We start from the raw sequence: 10,587 nt of genomic DNA, 5'->3' as shown, positions 1-10,587 counted from the left end.
TCTCTCTCTCTCTCTCTCTCTCTCTCTCTCTCTCTCTCTGTACCTATGATAAAATGTGGTCCCTAAAGCTAGCTACACACAGCACAAAATTTGGCCTATTCACACTGAAATGGCTGAAATTCGAACCGTGAGTGGCCCTATCGGCACCCCTCGCTCAACAAAAGTTTTTTTTAATCAACGCTTGGTCCAAATATTCTGGGCAGAACACCACCTGCATCCAATCAGATGCACGTGCCGTTCAGGTACTCATGTGCTGCCGTTGCTGAGGCTGCTGAACACAGTAGCCATCAGTGGAGATTCCTATGCTCCTCGCGCCATCTAGTGGCGTTGGTTCCATGTAAATGGCATTCGCCCAGCTATTCACTGGGTGGATTTATAAAACAGCCCCCTAGTGTGTGTCTGCACAAAATCCCCCAAAAAACAAATACGACCTGTTTGAAACTAGAGAAAGGAAAAGTACAAAACAGTGCAAATGGGGGTCCCCAGCACATGCTAATCATACATTTTTATTATTCCTTTCTTTCTAACTTTACATTACAGCAAAATAAGAAGTATTTGGGTTTATTGCTCACTGAACCACCTGCCCTGCTGCTTACAATTCATAGGTTTTCCAGGCCTTCTATTGCTTCGTAGGAGCCTCTTTAAAGCCTGCAGAGTCAGCTACCCCTTGTAATACACCTTTGGCCTTTAATCCTTTTTGACCAGAGGCCATTCAAGCCTAGTTGTGCAGGCCAAACTTTGCAGCATCGGCATGCACCAGTGAACTCGGCTATAACTCTTTAACTCAGTTGCTTATGTATATAATTTTTTAAAATATATAGGACATAAAGATTTAAAGGACACATAAAGATGTTTTGGGTTCACTGTTTTAATAAAAAGCTTGCTCTTTTTTTATGTCAGGCTGAAAGATACACATAAATGTCCAATATATATATATATTTTAATTATTATCATGTTTAATACTGTAATTGTATCTGGCAACTACAGTATTAAACTGTACAGGGTGTGTTAGGGCTGTTCACACGGTTTCACTGCATTAGTGCACGTGCATTAACATGTATTTTGTTGCGTGTTAGCATACATTTTTTAGGGCAGCCCATTCATTTAAATGGGTGGCCCAGTGCACCAAATAACACAAAAAAAGTGCATGTATGAATTTTCGTAATACAGCACACTACAACACACAGCAGTGCATTATTTTACATTGGGGTGCACTGAAATGCACGCCCGTTGGCAAGGTGCATTGGGGTGCCTTTTAGATGCGATGGTGTTAAGGGGCCCTTAATGTGGGTTCTCATGCAAACGTTTTGTCATAATGCATTCACGATCTGTACATCATAACATGTTGATTTGCATCATCACGCGTGTTGATGCCTTTCTTCATCTTGATGCATTTAAATGGAAAGGGAATTACGGTAATGCATGTTACATGTGTTGATGGGAAGTGGTGCCATTCGTTCAGAATGGCACTCGAGATCACCTTGCTGATGGTCGTGCATTGCAGTGCAACGGCGGCACCACAGTAATGTGCATTGCGGTCAGTGGTGTATTCTGGTTTGGGGCTGCCCTAGCCAAGGCAAAACTTGGCACCCCCACACTAAATTTACCCCACCCGACTGTGGTCTCAGGTGGGCTCTGCAGGGTTTGTGGTGGGCTTTGCAGGCTGCAGAGCCCCCTATGGATCCTGCAAAGCCCACCACAGATCCTGCAAAGCCCCCTGAGACCCGGCAAAGCCCCCACAGATCCTGCAGGATCTCAGGAAGGTTCTGCAGGATCTGTGGTGGGCTTTGCAGGCTGCAGAGCACACTATGGATCCTGCAAAGCCCCCCTGAGACCTGACGAAGCCCCCTATGGATCCTGCAGAGCCAACCAAAGGGTATTGCACAGCACACCCGAGACTCTTTGGTGGGCTGTGCAGAATCTATGCTGGGCTCTGACAGCACAGTCCTCTTACCTTGCACGGCCTGACCTCTTTGGAACACGGCAACCCTGTCCTCGGCGCTCGACTGGACGACCTCCTCATCCTCGGCACCCGACATGGCCTCCTTGTCATCTTCGCTGCCTAACTGGAGCTCCGGCGACGCCTCCCGCCTCCTCCGTCGTTGTCTCTGCCCCCTGCCTCCTCCATCTTCGCCCCCCACCTCTTCCGTCTCTGGGGCCACTCGACAAATTTTCCTCTCTCATGGGCGCCGCTTGCCACATTTCATGATATAAAATAAAATGTAACTGTATCCAGTTTAAGTACTACAGACACTAATACACACTCACAATAAGGTTCTATTCATATCTGTAGGTTTAGGTGCGATTAGGGATTCCTGTATCATAAACTTGCGTTTTACTGCAGCAGAAATCCCTAATCTGGTGTCTACACGCGGTAGCTATCACCCATTCAAGTTAATGATCAGGTGACAGCAGCTCCATGTAAACGCCTGCACGCCGCATGTAATGATACAAGATATAATTACATGCGGTTAGAAAGCATTGGAAGCGCTTAGATGCACAATCATTGCGTCCAGGGAGAGTGATTGATTCCTACCCGAATGTAAACATATCGCGTATCATTACATGCGGTGTGCAGGTGTTTACATGCAACTGCTGTCATTAACTTAGGTGACAGCTGCCACTTGTAATTCGACCTTCCCAATCGATCCTGCACAATCATTTCGGCCAGCGTTCACTGAAAGAGTTCTGGCCGGAAAGGATCCGAGTGCCGGCGCAGACTCAGCTACATGGTCTGCATCCGACAGAGATGCAGACCGTGTAGCTGATCCCGCAAGTCAGGTATGCGGTCCATGACCGCGTACCTGACTTCTGAGCTGGCTGCAGGTCACAAAGTACCAGATCGCAGGCCGCAAGTGGACCACGGACCGGTACATTGAGACCCTTGGAATCTGCCCCCCGAGGCAAACCCCATGTTTGCCTCGCGGCAGATATACCCCTGATTGCGGTGTGCTACCAGAAATGATACATGCACTGTGCCATAGAAAGTAATAGAAAGAGAGCTAAAATTTCAGTGCTTCTGTTGTGGAGATGAATTTCTACACGATGCCTATAGCTACAGTCTGTGTCCTTTTGGGAACATTTCCCTTCACTTTCTGTCCTAGAGATGCAACAGCAACTACAAAGGAACTCTCCCCTCAAGTGATGGGGTTGTCAGTTGTCACCAGAATCAATGCCCTCATTTGAAGTCCTATCCTCACATCTCATACTGACGACTCTAAACTGGAGAAGACAGACAGCAATAAAAATGTGTTCCTTTACATACACTTTAAGCTATGGTGATCAGTAGAAGACGTGCTCCTCACATTGGTGGTCAGTAGAAAGAATGTCCTGTAACATGTATAGTAGTCAATGGGAAGAATGTCCTATAAAGTTGTTAATCAGTGTAGGAGTGCACCCTTACAATGCAGGTCAGTGGCCTCTTACCTCGGTGGTAGGGGTAGAATTGCATCGTTATGATGGTGGTCATTGGCAGAGGTGCTCCCTTACATTGATGGTCATTGGGAGAGCTTTCCCCTTACATTGGTGTTCAGTGATAGAGGTGCCCTATTACATGTGGTGTCAGTGGGAGAGATGCCCCTTTATTTTGGTGGTCAATGGGAGGCATGTCCCCTTACATTGTGGTCAGTGAAAGAGGTTTCCTTTACATTTGCGGTCAGCAGCAGAGATGCTCCCTTACATTGGCGGTTAGTGGTAGAGGTGCACCCTTACGTTGGTGGTTCTGTGGGAGAGGTGCACGCTTACATTGTGGTCAGTGAATGAGGTGTCCTCTTACATTGGTGCTCAGTGGTAGAAGTGCCCCTTTACATTGGTGGTCAGTGGGAGTTGTGTCCCCTTACATTGGTGGTCAGTAGGAGTTGTGTCCCCTTACATTGGTGGTCAGTGGGAGTTGTGTCCCCTTACATTGGTGGTCAGTAGGAGTTGTGTCCCCTTACATTGGTGGTCAGTGGGAGTTGTGTCCTCTTACATTGGTGGTCAGTGGGAGTTGTGTCCCCTTACATTGGTGGTCAGTTTGAGGGAGAGGCTCCACTGGTCCCACCACCCTGGCTCTGATGAGTGATGTTGGTGGCGGAACTACACAGGCACAGTCAGACAGGAATTCAATTTGCCACTGCTCCTAACACAAGGAACTCCATCGCCAGCTCTGGAGGAACCCCGGTTGAGAAAGGCTGCCCAAGAATAATAATGATTTGTAAGATTGGATGGATTGGAGGTGAAGAGCCAGAAGTTTATAATGTCCACCTAGATCACACAGAGGTGCTGCAACTTTGACTAAGTAGTGAATACTGGAAATGTAGCTGTTAGCAAATGTTACCATATGGCTTGTTATGCAGAAATGTGAATCACTGTGAAGGAGGATGAATTATCTCTCTTCACATTATCAGTGACACTGTGTCCTTATACGCTGTGTGAGTCTGGGGTCACCGTCTGGAAAGGAAAGTGCTTTGATAAGCTGATAGAGGCATTTACAGTTACCAGTAGCTTTGGGTTTACTCATCTAACAGAACATTTTTATGAATTATATACAACAGGTTTAGTTTTAAAGGGGAAATAAAATGATAAAATAATAATGAGGCAGACAAAAATATAGATAAATATGTAGTACAGTCATGGCCAAAAATATTGGCACCCCTGCATTTCTGTCAGATAATACACCATTTCACGCAGAAAGTTGTTGCAAAGACAAATGTTTTCGGCATTCTCATGTTTATTTATTTGGTTTGTTTTGGTATGACACAAAAAAGTGGAGAAAAGAAAAGCCAAATCTGACACATTCCACGCAAAACTCCAAAAATGGACTGGACAAAATTATTGGCACCCTCAATGAATATTTGGTAGCACAGCCCTTGGAAAACAATAACTGAAATCAATTGCTTTCTGTAACCATCAATGAGTTTCTTACACCTCTCTACAGGAATTTTGGAGCACTCTTCTTTTGCCAACTGCCCCAGGTCTCTCAAATTGGAAGGATTCCTTTCCCCAAATGCTGTTTTGAGATCTCTCCACAGGTGCTCTATGGGATTCAGATCTGGACTCATTGCTGACCAGTCCAGTACTCTCCAGCGCTTTGTCTGAAACCGTTTCTGGGTGCTTTTTGCCGTGTGCTTTGGGTCATTGCCCTGCTGTATGACCCATGACCTCTGACGGAGACCCAACTTTCTGACACTGGGCCCTACATTGCACCCCAGAATTCTTTGCTAGTCTTCAGATTTCATAATGCCATGCACACAGTCAAGACATCCAGTGCCTGAAGCAACAAAGCTACCCCAAAACATGTAGGGACTGTGCTTTTTTCTGTAAAGGTCTCATTTCTTTTTCTGAAAACAGTAGAAAAAAACTGTTAATTTTGTGTCATACCAAAGCAAACTAAAGAAATAAACATGAGAATGCCAAAGCATCTGTAATTGTAACAAGGACACTCGACTGTAGACCGCAGGTACAAGTAAAATGCAGTTCTACATATACTGTATATACAGTGGTACCTCGGTTCACAAACTTATTTCGTTCCACGATTCTGGTCACGAACCAAATCAAACTGTGATCAAACCGCGATCTCGACTAGAGGAAGCCTACATGCGCTCCATTGATGGCTGCATGACATTTCTCAGAGTGTCATGGCTGATGGTGACAACAGTGAACCATACCTGTTTACTGTGTGTTGAAACAGCCACTTGTGCAATTCATCAGAAGCCCATGTGACAAGGTGACAATGCAGGAACACAAACTGGGAGGCAAGGACAGAGCGTTTTACAAAACCCGACCAAGAGCATGGCTAGGGCAGGGTAGCTCCAAGGCACCACCTCAAAATAGCAAACTACCAAACAAAAAGGAAATGATAAGGGGCTTTAAATAGCACTCGGAGCTACATTTGAGCTTTGATAAAAATGCACATATTTTATTTCAGCATTGAAAACAGAAACCCGGTCTGTATTAAAAACATAATACAAGTAACATGACCATCATGGACCCTGTATATGACACCATTGGGATCTGCAGTAAATTACTGCTGTCAGAAAGTCCTGCTGTACTGATAGGATTGAAAATACTTTCAAGTACCCTATTAACAAAAATGTATCTTATTTGTGTATCACTCGGCTGTAGATCCTCAAATCATCTCTGAATTGGTGCTGACACTGTCCTTCCTTCTGGAGGGTGGCTACTTGTGTTCCCCATGGTCCGTGTGTGTGTTGTATAGTAGTCACCGCTCCAAGCTCACTCCCGTGATGGGCTACAATCTCAATACAAATTAGTAAACTAAACATGAGATTATCATATATATATACCGTGTTTTCCCGAAAATAAGACACTGTCTTATATTTTTTTTGCCCCCAAAAACCACACTAGGTCTTATTTTCAGTTGATGTCTTATTTTTTTTTTTTTAATGTGCAACAAAATGTACAACAATCTAAAGTTATTCATGTACAACAATCCAAAGTTATCTGGTATCACTCCGACTGTCACAGTAACTAGTGTCCTTAATACCGTATGTCCCTGCAGGCTGATACCATCTCTCCTGCAAGTTCTCTCTCACATGCTACCACCAAACTAGGTCTTATTTTCAGGGTAGGTCTTATATTACAGGAATCTTGAAAAATAGTGCTAGGTCTTACTTTCGGGGTAGGTCCTATTTTTGGGGAAACAGGGTATATACTGTATATATTGATATCTTTAATATAATTTTATTGTACATCTTCAGCTGATCGGAAACCGTAAACAGAAATGGATTGTTGCATTTTGTATATTGTAATTATTTGCACAGTTTTACTGAACAGACCTTATAGTGCCAAGCCAAGTTTTTTCCAGTATTATCGATTCCTATTTATGCAAAATAAAAATAACGTGATATAAAAAAATGGAGGATCCCAAAGGTCCCGGCAGGACCTCCGTCTTGTGTGTGTCAGTTGAAGCTGCAGTGGATGGGAGCTCTGCGGTGACCTCAGTAGACATGGATGTCTCAGAGGATGTGGTGGGGGGCAGGGAGTTTTCCTGGCCGCAGTGAAGTATTTCCCTTTTCCTTTATCCTTTGTATAGCCACAATGAGCCAAACGTAACCATCTGCGTATTCAATTACTTATACATGCCAGTGTGCAACAGCAAAATGGAAGCTTCACCGGGGTGCCATGCTTAATAGAAGTGCAACCAGTATGAGCATCGCTAACAGCCATTGGGAAGCTGATTTCAGCGAATTACATTTCAGATGCATCAAAACTTAAGGAGAGCAAAGTCTTACCATGAATTAACCTTAGAAAGCAGCCGCTGCCCGAGTAGAATAGCCTGTGGCCTGCTAGCTTGCAGAAGTAGGTGGCCCTTGCTCACTGTGTGGAAGCAGGGATCTCTCAGCAGAAGTCTGACACTCCCCCTGCTGAGTCAGAGCTAGAGCTAAATCTCATGCTCCCATCTGGTTGGAGAACTCTAAATTCAGCATGTCTGGTCTCCGCAGAGAGACCGCTGCTTCTACACAAAATGAAATCTGTCTCCACTTATGACCAAAAAAAATAAAAAATTGGACATACACTTTAACATTTCCTGCCAAGCTCATGGTGGGCTTTCCTCTGTATCCGCCGTTGTGCCTGGAAGGCACTCCCAGCACAGTGACCAAGTTGTCTCTGGCAGTTCACGATCACTCTTTGCAATCAGGAGCCAGGACCAGGTCTGAAATGCCCCTTGCTAAGTAAGAGCTATTGCTCCCCAATCAGCAAAGCTCATGCTCCCGGCTGGTTGGAGAGCTCTAAATTTAACATGTCTGATCTCTGCAGAGAGACTGCTGCTTCCACACACAAATAAATCCTTCTCCACTTGTAACCAAAACCTAAAAAAAAAAGTTGAACATACACTTTAACAGTTCCTACAAGCTCATACTGTATATGCAGCATCATGGTGGTGGACTTTCTTCCATCTCCTCCGTTGTGATAGAAGGGCACTCCCAGCGCAGTGACCGAGTTATCTCTGACAGTTTCTGGTCCCCGTTTGCGGCTCCTAATCATGTGATCGCTGTGAGAGCCAATCATAGTGATCACATAATCGGGAAGCCCGCCTCCAGGTCCCGGTCTTAACAACCCCTTAAAAGGCCAGCAGCAAGGAATAAAGGAGAAGCCCAGGCACAAAGCATCATTCACTAAGGGGGTTATTCACTATGGAGCCGAAGGATGCAGCTGTAGCCTCTGCCTCTTTTTTTTAATTTCTTTAAACTATTTAAATTTTTTTTAAACTTTCCCATTATCTTACATTTTTAAAATAATTTTTGGACTTTTTTTCTCTTTTTTTTAAAATTAATTTCACTCTTTTTCTATTCTGCTCAGTACCTCGGAGCAGTGGCGTAACCAGAGTTATGGGCGCCCGGGTGCAGAATTTTTTTCCGCCCCCCCGCATATTATATAAACATCCACTGGAACTGTACCCCCCACATATATATAAGCTAAGGAACTACAAGTCAAAGCATGCCATCATTGTTTGGCCCCCCCTCAGTCCTGCGCCCGGGGGTAGCGCCCCCCCTGCCCCCCCGGTTGTTACGCCACTGCCTCGGAGGTACCGAGCAGAATAGCTGAGCCAAATGCCGCTTGGCAGCATTCGGCTATTCACTTACTGCAGTTCGGCCCCGATGAGAATAGGCAGCGAATAAGCTGCCGGAGCTTCGACTCAGCCGATCCAGATGTTGGATCGTCTGAGTCGAACTCCTTCTGCATTCTTAGCCAATATACGGCTGAAATCAGCCGTACAAGCTAGAAGTGAATAGCCGAACAGCTTTGAGAAAAACTCCCTTAAGGTGCCCATACACTGCACGATTCTCGTACGAGAATCGCGGGAAATCCCGCGATCGTACGAGAATCGTGCAGTGTGAATGAAGACATGCGACCATTTCTACTGTACGGTCGCATGTCTTTTGTCTAAGGAGCACACTAGAAAACCAAATGTATATGTGTTTATTGATTCTGCGCTGGATACATGAAACAAAAGTGCTCTGTCTTAAACTAAACTAAGTGATTAAATAAGAAGGCTGCGGCAATAAGGACCAACAAAGGTCAAATCGTATATGTTTTCAATATATGCAGCGCCAACGAAAAATGGTGGATAAATTGAGTGAATGTGGTTAAAACAATATACCGCAAACAATATACAATAAATGATGTACTGAAATCGTGTTAATCCGTGAATCAATCAAACTTAATAAAAATGTGGAAATATACAACGAATGTACATTTATACATATCAAATAAATTGAAAAAGTTTTTTAAGACAAGTGCTGTGTACTTCTTTTTTCAAACACCATGGGTGCAATAAGGTGTTCCAAGTGTAGAAAGTTTATAAATTCAAAAAAAGAGTTTATAAATTCAAAGAAACAGAAAAATGTTCCGTGATAATTGTTGGGGATGCGGGCTAATGCCGTACGTCTCCCCTCGGGGTGTGTAAAGAAGAGTGAACCAAAATCCCTCCTGAGATGTGTGCAAACCTGGTAACCAACTACAAGAAACGTCTTACCTCTGTGCTTGCCAACAAGGGTTTCTCCACCAAGTACTAAGTCATGTTTTGCTTGGGGATCAAATAATTATTTTGCACACTGAACTGCAATTCAATTTATAACATTTGTATCATGTGTTTTTTTTCTGGATTTTTGGTTGATATTCTGTCTCTATCATTTAAAATGCACCTATGATAAAAAATGATAGACCTTTAATTTCTTTGTAAGTGGGCAAACCTACAAAATCTGCAGGGATCAAATAATTATTTTCTTCACTGTATGAGGGACAGCATTCTTCAATAAATGAACACTTAAACTGTTGTACCTATTGCTTTGGTGCGCTGGTGACGTTCTTCAACTATCTGCATGTGGCAGCGCCATCCGCAGTCATCTCGAGCACCCACTGGTATATCCACATGGGAACCCCCGGCCCTGTGAGCCGCCAGGATCCTTTCTCTCGCTTTCACAATCTATTCGCAGAGAAGGAATCACGGGACAATTGGCTCTACACATTGGTTATAAATAGATTTCTAAGTGTTGACTGATTGACCAGTATTTGAATAGGGAAACATAAATAATTGTCTTGTGTTTTACCTTTCCAGCATCTATCAAAACCTGAAAACACACTTTTGGGTGGACTGACCCCTGAAGTGTAAAACCATTGATCAAGTTCTATAAAATGTTAGGCCTGTAGCGGGAAGTGGAGTCTTCTTCCGATCAGGATCTGCTTCTGTATAACTTAGGAGACAATGATATCTGGAAGTGAGTCCTCACCCCTCCTCTGTTCTTAGATTAGAGGAACTTGCCCTCAGCGGCTGGAATCATATTGTACGCATATAGTCGAGTTAGGAAACACCCCCAGAATTCAGTAGAAGGTAGCAGAGGGTCACTGTGGTCTAGGATGACACTTACACGTTGTGATAATCCATAAATCAGAACAAAGGGGGGTTTCTGGCCAATTTCAGCTCCCGTGATTAGTCAATTGTGTAACTAATCAGAAACATTTCAAAAAAATTGTATTTTTTGCCCAGCTAACGCCTTTGAGTGTGTATACAGCAGGGGGTAGGCAACCTCAGCGCTCCAGCTGTGGTGAACCTACAATTCCCATCATGCTTCTGCCTCTGGGAGT

At 44.2% G+C, this 10,587-nt stretch overlaps 1 protein-coding gene across 1 annotated transcript in view; it reads right to left on the bottom strand.

Moving 5' to 3' along the window:
• The window catches only part of GNGT1 (G protein subunit gamma transducin 1), a 24,482-nt gene extending 14,239 nt beyond the window's left edge, over positions 1-10,243 (bottom strand). Inside the window, exon 1 of the mRNA XM_018557593.1 lies at positions 10,233-10,243. The gene's annotated coding sequence lies outside the window, so the exon portion shown is untranslated. The remainder of the gene's footprint in view (positions 1-10,232) is intronic.
• Positions 10,244-10,587: the final 344 nt, after the last annotated feature.

The sequence above is a fragment of the Nanorana parkeri genome, unplaced genomic scaffold, assembly GCF_000935625.1.
Source record: "Nanorana parkeri isolate BGI_ZX_2015 unplaced genomic scaffold, ASM93562v1 scaffold291, whole genome shotgun sequence".
Lineage (NCBI taxonomy): Eukaryota > Metazoa > Chordata > Amphibia > Anura > Dicroglossidae > Nanorana > Nanorana parkeri.
This window is presented reverse-complemented; position numbering and strand designations above follow the sequence as displayed.